The sequence below is a fragment of the Ipomoea nil genome, unplaced genomic scaffold (genome assembly GCF_001879475.1).
Source record: "Ipomoea nil cultivar Tokyo-kokei standard unplaced genomic scaffold, Asagao_1.1 scaffold1421, whole genome shotgun sequence".
NCBI lineage: Eukaryota > Viridiplantae > Streptophyta > Magnoliopsida > Solanales > Convolvulaceae > Ipomoea > Ipomoea nil.
In genome coordinates, this window is record NW_017617849.1 from 1,638,052 (window position 1) to 1,658,951 (window position 20,900).

At 32.9% G+C, this 20,900-nt stretch overlaps 1 long non-coding RNA gene across 1 annotated transcript; it reads left to right on the forward strand.

The window, feature by feature from the left end:
- The first annotated feature begins 1,454 nt into the window (after positions 1 to 1,454).
- On the forward strand, positions 1,455 to 19,401 carry LOC109187612. The gene is made up of 3 exons (XR_002055286.1): positions 1,455 to 1,465; positions 18,260 to 18,263; positions 19,316 to 19,401. It is a non-coding gene; the product is annotated as an uncharacterized LOC109187612 (long non-coding RNA).
- The last annotated feature ends 1,499 nt before the right edge of the window (positions 19,402 to 20,900 follow it).

Sequence of the window (20,900 nt, forward strand, 5' to 3'; positions counted from 1 at the left end):
TGAAATGATGAATTTAATATATTATACTTTCAAAATAGATAATAATTGAGAAATTGATTATCAAAGTGTACTTATTTGAGAAAAATGGAGTTGGGAAGAAAATACCATTTATGGTATACTATATAGTTGTGTAATTACATAAATAGATTTTATTTTTTTTATGATCAGCAAAACCTGCAGTTATTATCCGATTGTGTTTACTCTCATGTGTACATAAATAGATGTTATATCTTATTATTTATACGAAAAATAATTTTTAAATTTTAAATTAAATAATTGTCAAGGGTAACAAGAGAAATGAAATAACAATTAAATATTCCAGATATATATTATAGATGGAAAGCAAGGGAGACAAATGACACTAATGCAAATCTTTGAACATTGACTTTCTCATATAGATATTTTTGTTTATGCAATTCATATACGATTTCACTTACACACCACTCAAAGGACAGGCTTCTTAGTCTCTCATTTCTATTACAAAATTTAAAATATTATGACGATATATTTTATGCTGCATTTATTATCAACAATTTTTGTTGCAAAATTATTAGATAAATCAATTTTTTTAATGCCCAGAAGGCCGGAGGTGATTAAAGAGAATGCTACCTATTGAGCGGGAATGAAATGATGTGTATTTCTTTTAACTTAACTAGAAGTTTCATATTCGAGTCCTAGAAATACAACTATCCTAAAACTAATAAGGGAGTACTTTGCAATAATAATTTGAGACCTTACCCGTTATGAACAAGATTAGTCTCGATGTGTTAGAAAAAAAAGTGTTTATTGGAGGCAACATAATTATATTTAGTTGTGCGCACCCGCATTTGACCAAATCTATTGAGCCATTGAATCACCGTGATTTAAATCATCCCAAATGTTTTGTCGGGCCGGAATATGAGGACATCTTGGGGTTGAGGTTTTAACTTTTTGGGATGAGAAGAATTATATTTAGTTGGAAATGAGTTCTTTTTAATTAAAAAAAATGATTTACAAAAATCAATGTGGTGGTCAATGGTTTTACCAGATCTGATCTTAATTACTCCACCTCCTATCTTCCCCTCTCACAAATAACATAACTTTAAACACATTTTTATAATCTTATACGCTGTATATATTATTTGATACGGTTAAGTGTTTCAATTTTTCATATTTATTGTATATTACTGAATTAATTTACTTCCTTTTCAATTAGTTATAGTATAATATTTATGTGGTGTTTGACAATTATTAATAGTGAATTATGTAATAGGTTGATAGTTGATCCTATATTATATTTATTAATAGTTTATAAAGAAGTCTTTGTTATGAGTTATTGTCATTTTTTCTCCTAAATTTTTCAAGGAGCCATTCAATCTCCCATCTTGAAAATCTTATTCAGGCCGGTAGTATAGCCTTTCAACTTTTAGCGAATTGATGAATATTCGAGAAGTCAATTTGACATGTATATATGTACTAGCATTTTGTACGCGCGATGCGCGAAAATCTATGCCCAATATTAAAATATTGTAAAGTTAAAGTGATGATACTTTTGAATTATCATATATTTGAATATAGTGATCAAAACAATATATATATATATATGATATATTGATATGTATACACAAATAATATATATACATATTATTTATAATTAAAATTTAATATTCATATAAATATTTAATTAAAATCAGGGTTGCAAAAATCCCGCCTAGGCACCGAGTAATCGCCGCCTAGGCGCTAGGCGCCCCTAAGCCGTGGCGATTTCCCCCCTAGGCTCCCGCCTAGGAGACCAGCCGCCTAGGCGCCCGCCTAGCGCCTAACTCGGCCGCCTAGCGCCTAACTCGGCCGATTACGCCGAGTTTACTCGTCAATTTTTGTCGAGTTAGCCGAGTTAACCCGGCCGACTTGACCTTGCTAATTTTTTTCATTTATATATATATAATTTTTTTTTGGAAAACCATAGTTTTGATGTTATGACTTATGAATTATCATTAATTCATTTATTTGGATGTGTTATTTGAATAAATGTTGAAAACAACCTCATTAAAATTGTCAAACTGCAAGTCTACCACTGTTTTTTTGGCGCCCGCCTAGCGCCGCCTAGATTCCGCCTAAGCGCCGCCTAGACCGCTTAGGCGCTAGGCGCTGCCCGGGCGCCCGACTAGCGCCTAGCGCCTACTGCAACCATGATTAAAATATAATTTATAATTAAATTAATTGTTATATGATAATTTTAATAAAAGGATAACTAAAAATAGAAAAAAGATATGATAGATGTAGGTGTATGGTAAGATTGGTGGACATATTAAATACTAACGGTGTTATAACGGTGTAAGGGTAATTTTGTCCAATACAAATCAAATGTACAACAATTAAAGCAAGATGTATATATTTATTAGCATATAAAAAAAGGACAAAAATCAAGGACATAACTTATATTGACACTTATTATGTTTTTAGATATATCAAAAATTTGTTTTAGAAATTTGGACAAGGTAAGTCAAACCATTAAAGTTGACAGAATTCATTAAAAATTAGCGGATTCACCATTTACGAAATACCCTTTAATATGAGAATCAATTACGCCAAAATTTATAACTACTGGCGAATTCGTAATTTTAATTTATTTTCTTCGAATGTGTAATTTTATATCTTTATACTTGCATAGTAATGCTAACGCCACGTTTTAAGTGACAATTTTTTTTTTATTTTTTATTTTTTGGATCAGACCATGAGGTGTTCTGAGCAGACCGTAACGGTAGGGGGTACCTTTAATCGTTTTAAGTGACAATTAAGATTCTGAACTTACTGTCCACGTTTTCACAATAATGTCCCTATGTAAATTTGACTAAGAAAGTTTAGCAAGTATCAAACTCATTATTCAAAAACGAGAATTATATTTCATACACTCAACCATTCCTTGCAAATCTTTATATGCACAAGATCTTACCCTTGGAATGCCTAGAGGGATCACTGCTGATATATAATATGTATATATTTATATATTTAAGGGGACAGCTTAAAAGAAGCAGAGGCATATTTTAGGGTAGCTAATCTAGCTTACTTTTGAGAAACAAGTAATTAATCAGGTCATTAAGAGACCAATGATGTGGTCCCTAATATTTATGTTTCCATTCGGGTGTATCATGAACATTAGAATAATAATAACATCAAATTAGTGGGACAAATAGTGTTTCATGATTTAAAAAATAAAAAATAAAAATTATGCAGTACCTACGTAATCGCTACATCGGATCCTGCTGCTTAAATATGACATTCTTTAGTACATGTTAAGAATATGGTTAATCTCGAAAAAGCTTGTTGATTAGACTTCACTCCCATTGGATAATGGCCTCTGAAGATTGATGATTCAGATCTATGGCAATAAGCTAATCTTCATGATCACATGCAGAGTCAGGTGGGAATGTCTTTTTTTTTTTTTCTAATTTCTGTTTAATTGACGATTTTTTTTAAAGGTCCTTTTGGATGTTGTTTACGTTACTTTGTAGTTAGTACTACTAGTAGTTCTCGTCTTTTCATGACAAATCCATAATAACGTACATGGAATAATAATATAATGTAGTGAAATTAATACTTTCTATATTTAATTTATAACGTATTTTTTTTTATGATGAAGAAAACTACCGTTATTATTCGAGAGTGTATAACACTATAATGTATAAATTCTTCTTTTGTATAATAGTCTATAAGACTGCAAATCACAGTGCGAGAATCATGTTCTACTCACTTGGTCACCCTTTTAAGGTTTGATATATGATTTTATTAGAAGTATAAATTAATAGCAAGTCCATGCTCTTACCATTATCCAAAAGTTATAACAAGTAGTAAATGTACAATTTTATTTTTTATACTTGTATAATAATCAGTGTCACATTACGAGGGTAGGATGCTAGACTCATCCCGCCTACCCCAACAATTAATATCTCATTAAAAAGATTAAACTATTCGAATCAAACGCCCTTTAAAAGTAATAAAATCTTTATTACACTTAATCTTTTGGTCAAAATGCATGTAAAGTTTTACCCTAAATATGATACTTTTAAATTAAAACCTATTTTCAAAATAGGGGTGCTTTTAAACTTATTTACCAAACTTTTAGTCTCGTCATTGTCATCTCATCTGCTATTTTTTGGTTTTTATTGTCACATTATACACCTTATAACTAAATTTGAAAAAAAAAATAGTATATGTGTAATATTGTATTATTATTATTATGTGCAATTTAATTGATGTATATATACGTTTTGAGTCGGTGTTATTCTCTATATAGACACTTTGAATCTATGTACATAAAGTTTATTTGTAGATTAGTGAATGTACTAATTCATACTATAATTCGAGCAGCAAATACTTAGTTTGGTCCACTAATTTTATTCTGACTATCCCTTCATATATTGGACATTTAATTTCAGTTAATTAATACTACCCTTCGTGTTTTTGTTCAAAATGCATTTTTTTTTTCACATCGTTTGTACTAAACATTTATTGACAATAACAATTAATAAAGTGAGTAGCAAATTAAAGGCAAAGAATAATCAAGTTGGCCAAATATAATACTAATTGTTGCATGAAAAGCATACTCTTCTCCATATGACTAAGTATCGAACTTGGGAGCATTATGCAAACAAAAATTGAAGTACATGTGATTCAACTTATTTTAATGACACAAACGACAAACGACTTCGAAAGCACTGTCGTCTGAGGTTTTCCTTAGCCATGACCAAGTGTTGTCATTCCTTCACTTTGTGACAAATCTAATATTCTATCAAAATGTGGTAGCTAACTGTTAAAAGTATAAAAGAATAAAATTGTATCTCTACTATTAACTATAATCTTTAGCACATGAGTAAACCCTTGATACTAAATTGAACAGTGCTGAAAATGTTTATTTTTTTTGACTATTTTTCCGACCACCAACAAAAATGCTCGGAAAATATGACATTTTTTAAATTTTTTGTCCAAATTTTTAAGACGACATAACGAATAAGCGAAGAGAGTTTTTTCGGATACCCTAAGTGGTCGGAACTAGTGTTTCCGACCTAAAATTAGTCATTTCCGACCACTTTTCGGTGGTCGGAAAATTGCAAATTTCCAGCCATGGAACATGCTGTTTAGGTTGAGAGGTGTTGGACAAAGGCTTAAAAAGTCAAATCCAGCATCCTGACACAATTTTCCATGAAGATAAATTCAAACAATGAATCCCAGACGCGATCCGAATTATTAGTGAAGTCATCATTTGAAGAATGTGTTCTATCTCAACTTGAAAACAATAAGATTGTACATTTATATTTTATATATTGGGGGTGTTTGGCAAATAGCTGATAGCGGTTAGCGGATTGAGTTAGCGGGTTTGACTATCTGATAGCATTAGTTGGTTATAGAATGATGTTTGATAAATTAGTTGTTAACTGATAGTTTTTATTTTGTCAGATCATGAAGTGTCTTGAGCAAACCCTAACTGTAAGAGGCATCTTTAAGCCCATACCATATTCAGACTAATCCCCAATCCCACCGGACCAACCCAATTTAGAGGCAAAGTGCTGACCATACGTACTGGTTTTTCCATACAAGAGGAGCTGGATTCCCGACCTCTCTTAAAGAATGAGAGTGCACAGGCACTCACGCCAACCAAGCTGATAGTTGATTATATGAAAAATGACCTTTAAGGATATAATTTATTTTTTTCTCAACAAGTTGCTTTGAGCAGTTTTTTGAATTTTTGCGTTTTGAAGCAATAAGCTGTCAAAAAAAAAAAAAAAAAAAAAAACAGATTAACCAAACACTCATAGATGATTTAACTAAGTCAAACAGCTAATGGTGGTCAAACAAATCAAAATTGACTGATAAAATAACTAGGTTACCAAACACGCCGGGCTTTATATACTAAAACATAGCCTCTTGATATTAAGAGTTTGAGACCTCATTGCCCGCATGGACAGCACAACTGGTCATAGAGGTGAAAGTTGGAAAGAATGACCATGAATCGAGTCTCACCAACAGTAGTGTGGGAGCAATATCTCAAAGTGAGGCAAAGGTCTAGCCTATGTGGTTCATGTTCAGTTGAGTTACCATGATTTACATCCTCCCAGATGTTCTATCAGGTCGCATGGACAACTCAATTGGTCATAGAGGTGAAAGTTGGAAAGAATGACCAGGGATCGAGTCTTACCAGTAGCAGTGTGAGGCAAAAGTCTAGCCTCTGTGGTTCATGTTCAGTTGAGTTATCATGATTTACATCCTCCTAGGAGTTCAACCTTTTTTAGAAAGAAGAATTTTAGACCTCTTCATGTGAGAGTTAGTATTTCACTTTAAAATTAACGATTAATATGCAAATAATGGGTATAGTTAGGAATTGAAGCCGAAGCGGCTTCCACATATTATTATGTTAATTTTATTTTATATATTTATTGCGTAATACACTATGATGAAAATGTGATAGTAAATAGCTTATAGATAACAGATGTGATAAGGCAAGAAACCAGAAAAGACGTATCGAATAGGATTTACACAATAATGTCATTAATTAGCATCGAAAAGTAACGTATAGGCGTAATCAAGAATTTATTCTATTGCCAATTAAATAGTACTTTTCTTAATTACTTTAAACACAGCCCACTAATTAGAGTACGTTGACGCTAGCTCATGCAATTATAAGTTTGCACAGTACTTGGATAGATATCACTTCAACACCAACTTTGCTAGCTTCATTAGATTTCTACTTGTGTCATTTGTCAAACCTAAGCACCACTATAATAAATTCCAACATTTTTAAATTTTTTAAAATTTACAATTATTTATTTATCTACAAAATTGTTTAAATCTAAAAATTAACATTTACATTCACCAAATAAACTTGCACACAAATTTTTTCAACAACATTTACGCTCATATATGGTATAAAGTATATTGAAATTGGCCCAAAAGAGGTGACCGCTGAGTAAGTGAAGCGTGATTCTCGTATCAGAATGTCATGAGTTAGATTTTTGTCATTACACTTTTAGTTGAGCCGCCCGTATGATTTACTTTAGCCCTATTTAGTAAAATAGTTAGCCTATTAGCCAATTTTGATTTATTTGACCACTATTAGTTATTTGAGTTGGTTAAAAAATCAATATGAGTGTTTGATAAATTAGCTTTTTGTAACAACTTATTACTCCAAAATGCTAAAATTCAAAAAGTTGCTCAAACTAGCTGATTTTGAGAAAGTGATTTTGCATATAATCAGCTATCAGCTAACAACTAATTTACCAAATATTTTTCTACAATCAGCTAATGCTATCAACTAGTCAAACCCACTAACCTAATCAGCTAGTCAACTACTAGCTATCAACTGATAGCCAGGGATGGAGGGAGAGGGGGGGCAGGTACATGTTTTAGTATTAGTATAAAAAACTATAAAATATTAACAAGAAGTAAGTTAGAGTAAGTGGTAGAGCACAACTTTGGTAGTAATGAGGTTAAGGGTTCCAATTTTAGCATCAACATAATTTTACAATGTTATTCTTTTTTAATATTACACACACTCTATAATAAGATGTGTAATTTATAAATTATATTTCATATTTTGTTATGAATATTTTTATAAAGTTTCGATGTGTTTTATTTTCCGTCCATATCCAACAATATTTACAATTATATTTCTTAGGTAATTTATTTATTTATTTTTAAATTATCTCTTTTGTTTTAATGTTTCGCCTTTTCTAGAAAAATTTTCTGAATCCGTCTGTACTGTTTCGCCCCCCCTCCCCCCCTCACCGAATTTCTGGCTCCGTCCCTGCTGATAGCTATTTACCAAACACCCTATTTGTAATTTTGTATGGTGCATGTTTACACTAAAGCGTGCGTTATTATTTGATGAGCAATATAATGGATCGGATTGGAACGGAACCACAACGGTCCATTGTGCTTTAATTTGTTTGCATATAGCCACAGAGATTGTTGGATTAGACGACCTAGAATTATTAAAGTAATACTATTTGTGGAGGCCGGTGGCTATGAATCTATATATGATTGTTTGTAGTGTTGTGTCCCTTGATGGAGTTGGAATTGAGTTGTCTATTTCTAGCTAGCTAGCTAAGACCAGTGTTTGTTCATCGTACATGGACAAATTAAATTAGATAAAAGACACCAACTTCTTTTGTTTCTATTCCTGTTCCCAATTCGTATATAGCACCAAGGAGTACGTATGCAATTAAGCAAGAACATGCAAGTTGAAATTAATATCCATGTTAGGCTAATGTGACCTAAATTCATTATATAATAGGAGATCATGATAAAAGATCAATAATTCAAAGGTATAGGGACAACTTCAACAAAGTTGATTAACTTGTTGGCTTGGTAATCACAATGTTTTATATTCAACTCTCAGTTGGAGCGGTCTATTGGTGTGGGCTTTTTTGGTTTCGGTCGATCAGTTATGGACAATTTATGTTGGTTTACCTTGTTGTATTCCTTTGTCAGGTAAGGTCACAATACAGTGCTTACCCGGTACATATATACCCTTTGATAGTGGTTGCAGATTTTCCTTGCAAACAAGACAATATGGTTACCATTTTCACTTTTATAATTTTGTAATGGTCATCACTAGTAGGTCGGACATATATGCCAGCTCAATATACTAATCTAGTTTAATAAGATAAATGATTTAGCTCCAACAATTCCGCAACCCATTATTGTTTCTTATTATAGCATAAACTCTTGGTCATTATAGATTCTTATCTTAGATATACAGCATTACATTTATTTACTCTAGATCCTTCAATTATATATTTAGTTAAATTTAGTGTAAATGGCAGTTTAAGTCCTTAAGTTGTAAGGAAATTGTTGGTTCAGTCCTTAAGTTATTAGTGTAATAATCAATTTTTTTTAGTACAGTGGTGTTGTTAGTCTTTCAACTGGGATCATGGTTTTATAAAAGAGTTAAAAACAATGTATTAAGTATTTGAAGTGTGATGGTATGGAAGTAAATTTTGGTTAAAATAGGGTGATTGTACAAATTGTAGTTAATAGTCATGTTAAAAGTTCTACTTTGAAAAAACTCAGACAAAAAATAATTACACTAGTAACTTAAGAACAGAGTCAACTATTTTCTCATAACTTAAAGGAGTATCTTAGTGATGTCATATATTGTTGTACATTTAAATGAAAAAAAGATTAAAATATCTAAAAATGGTTATAATTTCCACTTAATAAAAAATAGAATAGATATAACAACTTTTTTTTTTGAAAACAACTTTAAATGCAAGTATGGAACAACAGAAAATTTCATAGAGAAGTATTTTGTTATATATACCTAAATTAAAACCTAGCTAGCTTAGCTTAATCACTAGGAAAGGAACACTTGCAATTTGCAATTGATGCGGCATTCATGATGTAGATATTGTTTTGATAAATGGTAGCAGCTAAAAAAGTCAAATAATACGTCCACATCCACGGACTAGCTCATACACCCCCCCCCCCCCCCCCCATACACACACATACATATACATGTCTACCTTAGAAATTATCTATAAAAAGTTAAAATTAAAATACAATATAACAATTGATTTAAAATAATTAATTACACAAATTAGAGATAAAATGATCAAATTTATATGATGATATTTGATGGATCCATAGGAGCCTAAGGTCAAAGACAATTGGGTCAAAGAGTAGAGATATTGGAGTGAATTGGGTCTAGGAAAAAGTTCTTCGGACTTAAATTGAAAGAGAAGAAAGTTGAAGGGTACGAATTGAATTGAGAAGTAGAGTTCTGGGACTGAGGTGTAAATACTATAGGGATGGGGTCCAAAGACTAGTAAGGCAATACAAGGTCCCATAGTGCAAGGCCCGGGAAAAATGAGTAATTGGGGATTGTTTGAAAAATGAGAGGAAGAATATCATCAAATTCGGTGGACAAGAAGGAGGAAGGGGTTTTTCAATTGACTTGGCTAGTAGATGCGCTCGTCGAGGGCGATTACATCCCAAACGAGCATTTGGCAAACACAGAAATTGATTTAGGGTGCGTTTGACAGCACAAGATGGATAAAAGCTAAGAAAAATACCACGGAATGCTAAGGTGGTCTAGCTGGTAGGCAAGAGCGCATGTCAGTGGTGGCAGACGGTGACTAGCTAGCGCGGACAGGCACCAACTAGTCGCAGACCAGCTTAGGGCGAGGTGTTCCCGACAGGCCCTTGCCGACCAACTAGGTCGTCCTTCATTGTTCAGCCAACTTACGTCGATTATGCCGATCTTGGCAGATAGTCGAGTGGATCCAACTAATGAAGAGCGTGAGCAAGATAGGTGGGAGAACCACCAAGGTGGGCGATGAGGTCCTCGAGCATGTCTAGTGACCTGTTGCGTGGGGATGGTTTAGTGGAAAATCTTGGAACTTGGTACTGTTTAGACCATATCATAATCTCTTCGGCCTTCTTCACTTTGACTTCTCCATCCAATCTATAGTGTGGACTATTGGTTTGTCTTAGTGGTTAGCAACTCCCAATTAACTAGTCAGTCAGTCAATAGTCAGTGCACCAATATGTTGGTTGTGCATGTAGGATGGGTCATTTGGGCTAAATTTATTCCTTTATTTTATTTATTTTGTTTGTAGCCTATTTACAGTATTTCAAGGGTCTTTGGCCCTATTAACTTAATATTACTTTGCATCGCTATTCCTTCTACATTAACTCAAATTTATATTCGGTCATATCTCTCTTAAATCGGTTCCATCTTTCTCTCTCAAAGTAAGCTCATATCTCTCTTAAAAATTTCAAATTCTTAATCCTAGATCTATCTATATTTCTCTCTTAGAAGAGTCTAACTTACAATGATAGGGCTTAAGATCCCCCTACTAATATATTTATAGCTTGTCTTTAATGGTTGAAATGTTCTTTGTAAGTATTCAGTTCACAATTAAGGTGTACACGGTATACCCCCACTATCCAAATGTAATCATTATGGTTATTCATGAAGTGCCCCTTGTTATTCCTGCAACATCATCCAACAAACACTGCCTTATTGGGTCGATCGGGTCCTTGGAGCTAGGCCGAGACTACTGCATGCATAGGTTATTGTAAGATGCAACCTATGAATTGACCAAAGGTACTTCAATTAATTTTCGACTGATACTAGATTGTAATATTTTTAGACCAGACTTAAGCGTCTAGATCGAGCTGTGGTGATTTATTTGGCTAATTTGGATCCATTATCCCATGAAATATATTTATGGTGAAATAATTAGTGGAATAATGATAGAATAATACTTTAAAAGGTTATTTTGATCAATATAAGTGATTCTTGGACAACTAGTTTAATCAATCAATTGAGATATTACCATGTATATATATGTGTGGTTGTTGTTTGTATATGTGATGATGAAGAACTGAAGATAGATATGAAATGGGAATAGGGTGGTATATATTTTGTTGCAACATATATCAATTGAAAGACTTGAATTGGCTTGGAGGTACTTGGGTTGTACCAAATATCCTTCCGGACGTGTCCTTGGATTGCATGCATAATAATGGACTAAATATGGACCATTCATGCATGGCATCATATATGCAAAGATTCAATGCTGAAACCCCACCACACCTCTCTCTCTCTCTCCTTAGATCATTCAATTCAATTCAACTTTCTCCATATCTCTTCACCTTTAGTCGATATGATGTGAAAAAAATGTTCTCCACTTTCACTCCATTACAACAAGATAACAAATTGATGAGATGATGCATCACACTGTTAAACTCCTCACAAGTCAAATCTCCATCAAAGCTTTTCCTTTTCCTTTTCCTGGTCCAGAAATTCCCCTTCTTTTCCAAAATCAATAATTAATTTTATCCGAATTATTGAAACAGATATTGAATTGGCCTGGATGGCCTCAACACACTTTCTTCGGTGCAATAATAGTATTGGTGTTTGCTCAGGTCAAGTCAAGTCAAGTCAGCTCAATGAGGGTGAATTCAATTGATCCAATTCAAGAATCTCCTAGCTTAGCTTAGTCTTTATCTCTCACTTTATTATGAACTTTGTGAGGATAAAAATGTCGCCGAAAACTTGGGCTTTTCTAAATGCCCCCCACTCCCCCTTGTCCAATTATTCCCTCCCCACCTTTCTATTTTACACATGACATAAACTATTATTTACCCTTAAATAAATTCGATCACGTACTGTACTTTTTCATATTACATTACTTTTTGTTTAACCATATATTTGTTCACCCAGTCAACTAGATCGAACTATACACCATGACTAATCTTGTTTGTCCATGTAACACTTCAAGGGAGCTAGACTCATATACACAAACTAGAATTACTACTTGGGATATGATGATAGTTAAAATCAAAGTAATATATGATAATAAGATATGTTTAATATTGGCATTGGTGTTGAAACCCTTTTGCCCTTTTCCTTCCGCTCTTTTTCTCAGGCATACAAAGTATGTAGTCTTCCTCAGACCTCAAAGACTATTATTACATCTACTGATGGCTATAACCCATTGCTCTGGTCTCATTATTTTCACTTTCTCTATTGTTACTAACTCTTACCACAATATATATAACATGATAATCACCTCTCAATTATTGTTTGAAATAAAGCTCGTATTACAATTTATAATATAAAAACTCTTTTAAAATGAACTAAATGAACCACTTGACATGTTAACTACTGTTTGACTAAGACCTAGCTCCTATCCAAATATCTACATCACTTACTAAATTTAATACTCCGTATTTAGTTACATTCCACCCAGCCTGACACTTTGAATTTCATGCTTATCATAGACAAACGATCTTGTTAAATACAGTATTAATTACAACATTTCATATATATTACAATTACAATTATATAAAATAGTACGACATATATAGTGGAGAGACTTAGTATAAAAAAGTGTGCACGGGGTGCGCACACTGTACCATAAAAGAAAAAGTCTATTTTTAATGTTTTTTTGTTTCCTTTGGCTTTTTATGGATGATGGAATGCCGATGGAGACTATACCTTAGGAAAGAACGACGGGTGCTTCTCCTTCAATCTTGATATATGTCTTCTTTTTTTCTTTTTTTTTTTTTTTTTCTTTTTTTTTTTCCCCCCTTGTCTGCTTCTTGATTTTTCTTCCTCTCAAACTGTTCTTCTATTCTCAAACTATGAAAATAATATTGCAACCAGTTGGTCTGACCATAAATTTTTTTGAACAATGAATTATAACTCCTTCAAATTTGTAACGTATAATTAAGTTTGAAAGAAACTCAAGTCATCTTATTCATACCCATGAATGAGCTGAGTATTATGAATTCTTTAATACTCCATAAGTCTTATCACATTTTTGCGCATCATACTTTAATTTCATAAAAGTGATGCTAATCTTCTTTACATTGTTCTAATTTTATTAAATGTCTTCAAACTATGTGTCTTATTACATGTGATTGAGTTAAATATATTTATCTAGTAGGTCATTTAAAAAAAAAAAATTATCAAGACTTAGAAGATAAATATAATGGCCTCTGGTAATATAATTAGTTTATCAGTAAATTTTGGTTTATTTGACCACTATTAGTTGTTTGACTTGGTTAAACACTCAATATGAGTGTTTGATTAATTAGCTTTTTGTAATTGTTTTTTCCTCTAAAACGCTAAAATTCAAAAAGCTACTCAAAGCAGTTTTTTCGATAAGCTTTTTGAGAAAGTCATTTTGCATGTAATCAGCTAACCACTAATTTACCAAACACTTATATATATATATATATATATATATATATATATATATATATATATATATATATAGTTGAGTTCAAATGAGAACCACTATATTATCGAGGACCGTGCGGACTGGTGTAGTCGTGTGCCATTAGTCTGTATGTCGTGTGCTTGGCCTAATGTAGTCGTGTGTCACAGTTTGTATGTCGTGTGCATAGGTTTGTTAATTGATAGAGTCTGGGTTCGAAACCTGCTGTTTACATGTATTCTTGTGTGCCATTATGTATTAAATTGTGTTCCTGATACTAATTTGTTGTGTGCACCGCACAATCATCTATATATTGTGGTCCTCATGAGAACTCAACCCTATATATATATATATATATATATATATATATATATATATATATATATATATATATATATATATTTATATATGTCCTGGAATGTGAATGCTTTTGTTTTTTAATGCATGCATCAAAATCGAAGACTATTATGTGTATGTGAGGACCAGATTCGTTGGTTATCCATTAGTCTTGAGTGAGGGTATGTTATATGTCGGTAGAAAGGATGGACTGTTCGTGCGTAATTCTGTAGACTAAAGGAAACACAAGTACAGAATAATTACTGTGAATGTTTGGTGAGGGGGGAGACAGTGAAACTATGTAATTATGCAGTGTGGTGCACAATCATTTTTCCAGCTTTCGCTTTATTACTTATACACTTGTCAACATGAAAAATGCCTTCAATTCAATTTAATTTGCGATAGATATATAGATCCACAAAAATTAATTAATAAAGACTTGTGTCAGATGAGAGGTTGCCCATCTATCACCCTTTGCATTATTATGTTTGGGTAAATTGTTTTTAATCATCCTGTAATATCACTTACGTACCTCTTCTATCACGACAATATTATTAAAGTGGATAGAGAACCGCATAATTCCAAACTACTATCTATATATGCATCTTTGCATGTTACATATATATAAGTATTGATTGGTATTGTTTAAAAAAAAAAAAAATTATATTGAGTATATATATCATGTTTAATTGTATTGGACATTGTGAAAATATATGTTAATAATATCTGATACAATTCAAGTTATACTTGGCAAAAAATAATTGGTATGTATGGTAAGTATGAGGTGAGTGGGGTGGTCAGCGGTAGTTGACTTTCTTCGTCTTCATCTGGACTTGATGAACGTGCCCTTGGAACAAGTGGTGGTGGTTCATTGGCACGCGATATTCACTTGTATTCTCAGTGTCCTAAGGTATTCTCAGTGTCCTAAGGTCGTCTCTGTTGAAAGGCTAGCTGGCTAGTGGCTTAGGCTAGTCAATTAGGCCAATACTTTCGGGCTAAGTAGTTCACATTGTTTAATTATTCAATTGTAGCCCGAGAATGGTCTTTTAAGATCCATTTTATTATTTAATCTATTTTAAACATTTGTTTATTGCAAAAAATACATCTAATACGTTGTTTTATGATAAGTTTGGTCAAATAAAACTACCAATAGCATATATATATGATAAAAAACACTATCAATATCATATATAGACACACAATTATAAACTATGAGTTCTTCCGATCCCTCAAAGTTATTTGCAATAATTTTAATAAAAGATTTAAAGCTTTTTCACTTTTCAAAGATAATAATTAAAAAATTTAATATATTAGACATGTGTAATTTCTGTAATAATACTTCACAATACAAGTCTAACTCAACCATGCACTAAAGTTGTACTTTACCAGACAAGCAGTAGTGTAAAGTGAAAGATAATTTTGAAAGCTTTCATACTTTTTCTGTTAGCATTTTCAAGGGATAACATTGAAGTAATTTTTATTTTATTCGGAACATTAATGAAAAGACAAATCAAATCAATCTTATAATCTTATTTAAAGTGAAGACTTGAGAAATTTCATGCAGACTATATAATAGTGTACCATGATCTCATCAACAATGAAAAGACTCAATTAGGGTTTCTTTATAATTAAAATGGCTAGATATCTAAGCATCAACCGACAACATTGTTTTAACACCTTTTACAAGATGATTACCATTTGAAATCATTGCTGTGCCAAAGGTTAATTGTAATTATGCTTGTCAGCTCTGTGTATATTTTTATTTTTTTTTATTTTTACTTTGAAAAATTGATTGATTAATTTAATGGTTTACAGAGAAGCTATACTATATTGCACTAGCAAGAAAGACTACCTTAATAGGAAAGAATATAGCATGTAAGGAAATGATGGTAGGCTGTTGCAACTTGCATGTAGCCTAGCTACCTCAATATATAGTTTATTGCCAGCTTTTCTTTTGCCTATTGGGAATAAATAGTCAACGAGTATTTGAAAAAAGAAATAAAAATCATAATACATTGTATTAAATACGTCAATGACCTTATGGTCTAGTAACACGAAGTGAAGATGATGAAAATCTAGAGTATATAAGAACGTAGCCTCCAATTAATAATAATTCACATAAAACTGTATTAAACATTTGTGTTCTGGTTAAAAATTGAGAAATAAAGTGTAAAGATTGAAATTGTACCGAACATTTCTCTTCTAGATAAGAATTGAGAAATAAAGTTTAACGATAGAAGGTGAAAACTATTGAATGAAAAGGAAGACCAAGCATATGAAAGAGCTTGATTGAGGCCACAAAATCACATGCTAGTTACCTATAAAATGAGTTTGTCTCTCACTTTAGGAGGCCAGGATTTCAAGAGATATAATATAAGTATGAGGGGTTGAATTCAACCTTTTCCATCCTTTTGAACAATCCCAAAAATTTTATTTTAAAAAAATAGTACTTGTTTATGGTTATGGCCTCTAGCTAGCTAGCATTGTAGGGGAGGATAAGCATTTAATCTATTATATAATTTATAATTAAAATAATAAAGCATAAAACATGACAAGATAGATCAAAAGTTGGGATTATTATTATTATATAATATAAAAAAATTAAAAAGATAACACACACACTTAGATTCCCTACTCACTCACACACACACAATGTCATGTGTAAATCTTGTTTTTATGCTCCATAATCCAACATGGAGAAATAGTAGCCCTATTAGTGGCATTATGGTTTAGACTTAGACTTAGACTTAGACCATAGACTAATCCATATTGATTGGTCTTTGGGGAAAAACCTTTTAGCCCATCTCCTCATGTCACCGTTTAGGCTGCCCTGTGGCCCCCTCCCCCAACCCTAAATTGTTAAATAACCAATACCCACTAGCCCACCTCCACACTAAATGCCTCTCCTTCACTGCTTCACTGATGTCACCAAGATACAGGGAATACTTTCTTGCTTTTTATGCCACATTTTCTATTAAAGAAACACAAGAATTACCTGCACGGGCTTAATTTAATAGTTCACTAGATAGTATTTAAAAAAAAAAAAAAAAAAAAAAAAAAAAAAAAAAACACAAGAGTTACACTCTAATTTGGAGGGCTCCACTTATTCTCTGTCTCGGAGTCTGAAAGTGAATCACAAGGTGTATCTAAATATTTAAAAGACCAATTATATATATACCCGTGATCTTCCTTAATAGCTAGTATAGGAATCGAATCTTATTTGTGGCTGCTCACGAAACAAAAGAATAGCACACTAATTTTGACTTTTTGAGGGCTTCCCTTATTCTTTTACCTTAAAGTTCATAAGTAAATTATGGGATGTATTTTAACTGTTTAAGTCAGAATTTTAAAATTAAAAACGTTTTGAACCTCATCACTAATTATGCTGGAGGAATGAGTAAATTTTTAACCATCCTTTAAAGAATTGAAGCTAGATACGTGTACAAGTGAATTATAATGATTCCTTGTTCAACTAAACATTATATTGTTGATTCTTTGTTCATCGTCACAAGTTCATATAAGATAAAAATGTAAACATTTGGTGCAACATATATTATAACAAATTATTATTTAAAAGAGAGGGAGTCAGGGAGGGAAAGATAAGAGAAATAGGGTTGGGCGTTGAAACCAAGCAATGTGGGGAACACATTCATGCAGGAGTTGAAAAAAACAAAATAATAATAATAATAATAATAATAATAATAATAATAATAATAATAATAATAATACACAATATAGACATAGGTTAGGGAAATAGGTATTGTGACTCTGTTTCTTTCTTTGTGTTGGACTCAGGGATTACCATATTCTCCATTACAAATAGTTTCTAAAAGGGGTGGTGGACCATTTATTATATGGGAAGTTGCTGGATTGTCTGGATAGTGCTTTCAATAAACAAATATATATATTTATATATGTGTGTGTGTTGTGCAATGTCTGCCTTGATGATACTAGTTCAAAACAGCATGTATAATGCACCCTCATCAATCTCATTCCCTTTTGTGTTTGCACAAACATTTAAAATCTATATAAGTCCATAATCGGGTGAGAACCAATCTTAACTTGCGAACTTGTGAAGAATTACACTGCAGTTACTACATGATTGCACCGCACTCGGATACAATTGCACCATAAAATCCTTCAGGCATGTCTGGAAGCTGTAGCAGTGTAATTATGTAGAAATTGCGGTGCAATCCTTCACAAGTTTGCTGATTAAGGTTGGTTTTCACCTGATTAGAAATCTATATGTAAAACATGTTTGGCATTGTTAGTTCTTCAGTACATTTAGACAGGTTGATGGTCTTATGAGTTGAGACTGAATTCGAAATCTAATTTTCAACTCAAAACGTTAAACTTGTGTAACTAAGTGAAAAACTTGATTGGTCGGGGATTTATATTAGGGTTTGGTTGGGGGCTAAGAAGATTGAAGATTGAAGAAGCTAATTAAAGGGAAGTGGAAGTGTCATGTCTCCTATAATGAATTCCATGGAGAATGGGAAGAGAGAAGCCATAATTGTGTCTTGTTTCAACTATCCTCCTTTTGGCTCCACTTTTGATTCTCGTTCTCATGTAAGGCTGGTGGATGAACAGTAGTGCCCCCCACAACATATATTTTTTCTCTGCTCTCTTCTCCATGTTAATAATAATAATGATGGGTTAGGTGTATGTAGACAAATGTTTGGCTGCACTCCATCTTGCTTGTCATTCTCCCAAGCTCTGATCATTTTTGGCATACTCTTCCTTGCTTCCACGATATAGATGCACCACCAGTAATTCATGCCCGCCCACTGCACACTCCAGTAATACATACAATACATATCTATCACTTTTACTGTATCCATAATCTTGAGTTGAGCAGGGTGGGTCGGGCTTGCAGGACGGTAGAAGGGGTATTTTTGTACATATACATGTTTAGAGATGCGTATAAATTATCCTCATCAAAATTAATAAAAAATCTCAACTAGGTAAATCTTGTCTTTGTAGAGATTATAAACTGTGCTTCATTGATGTAAAATAACGTGCTATTTTATAGTGTACAAGTGAGGGAGAATAGTAGGAGGTTGTAACAACTTGTTCAAACACACCTATTCTATAGGAGCTATCACAAATATAAAGAGATAAAATGTCAGCCATACATATCTTTAACAGTCTTATTTACTATCTGTCTGTTTTGTTCAAATCTAATTAAGGATTTATCAGTGTACATGACAACTCTCCCATAGAGGAAAGTATAAGTGGATGTCACATGCGTTTGGTTGGGATGAGGGAATTAGGGAGGAAAAGAATTGTAATTCAGTGAGAAAAGAATAAATTGAGAATTTAAATTGTATTGTTTGGTAGACATGAATATAATGATGTGTGACTGCATGGGCTTAGCTCAATGGTTCAGGGCAGTATTTAGGAGAAGCAACCAAGGTTCGAACCTCAGCAGCGAGCAATTACTCTGCCGGACCGGGGTGGGGGGGGCCATTCAACCCTGAGGAAATACAGAAGGGGGACAGGATTTGTAATTCCATGAAGTGGAAGTTTGGTTGGAATGGAATTATAATTTCATTCTATCAAACACCCCATTAATGCAACTATAATATCGAAAAAGTATTGACGGTCATATTCATGTCTTTTGTCAAGAGTAAGAGTCAAACATTGCAAATACATAAAAATGTATAATCTTTGTAATTATTACAGTGTTGTTACTCAGTGAAGAAGGGCCCAGTTGAGGGTGGGTAGTCACCCAACAACTCTGCTAGGCTGAGCCCAAAATGGGCCTAAGAGTATCTGTGATCTCAACCTCAATTGCTTTCTTGTGTAGACATGCATATCATGGCCTAATTTCTCCCACAAAAAGGAAAGGTAATGAATCCAGAATGACATATATATATATGTGGCCTAGTTGAGAAATTGTGGGCAAACAACAATATGATTGACCTCACTGGATATTGTTGGATCATGAAATCAAGGCTATAATTCTTCCATAACCTTTCTGGGAATTTTCTATTATCTTCCATACACCTAACCAAAATAAAGATAAAAAAAAATCCGCACTTTTTGCAATCTTGTTGGTATGAGATATAATAAAATCAGAAAATAAGGTGTAGGGTAATCCAGTTAAGTTGGTGGGATAATTAGTTTGATAATAATTAAGTTTCAAGTTTGATTTTTGTGGAAACTGTCTATGTTGACGAATAAGGTCGAAAATTTGTATAATAATCCTACGAAAAAGGATTATTATTTTCCTGAAAAAATTGAAAATTTCTTGGAAAAGACAACTACAGGGACGAAGGGAAAAGACAACTACAGGGACGAAGGGATAATTGGGTAGATTTTTAGTACGAGTCGAGTTGGACTCTCTCCTTAAAATCTTATTTACCGTCTCCCAAATGTGGTAGTAACTAGTAACGTTACGGCCTAAGTTTCCCCGAATATAACATACTACGGGTTTTAAGTTAGGAGTAACGTGGGATGAACACAGGAAGTTAAGAAAGGAGGAGGAGCTTCGAGAGAGAGAAAAATCTAATTTATGTTATGTGTAAAATCACAAACCAATATGGGACAAATGCTACTTCCCCAAGTTGTACTTACGAGATGAGGTTCCCATCAAGCAAAGGCGCTTATAAATAATGGTGCAAACCCACTTCTCAAACCAATGTGGGACAAAAGCTATAAAGTCTTTCCTCTTTACTTTTCCAACTCAAATCTCAAATGGGTCTACTTTGAGAATCAATTTCTCATTCACGCATTATCCGTGCGTACAATATATCAATCTCTTCGTCCCGATCCAAATCGAAAGTGGACCCTACTAATCACCTAATCACTTATTATGTCATTTTCAAGCTATTTTCCAACAGTCATTGATCTTCT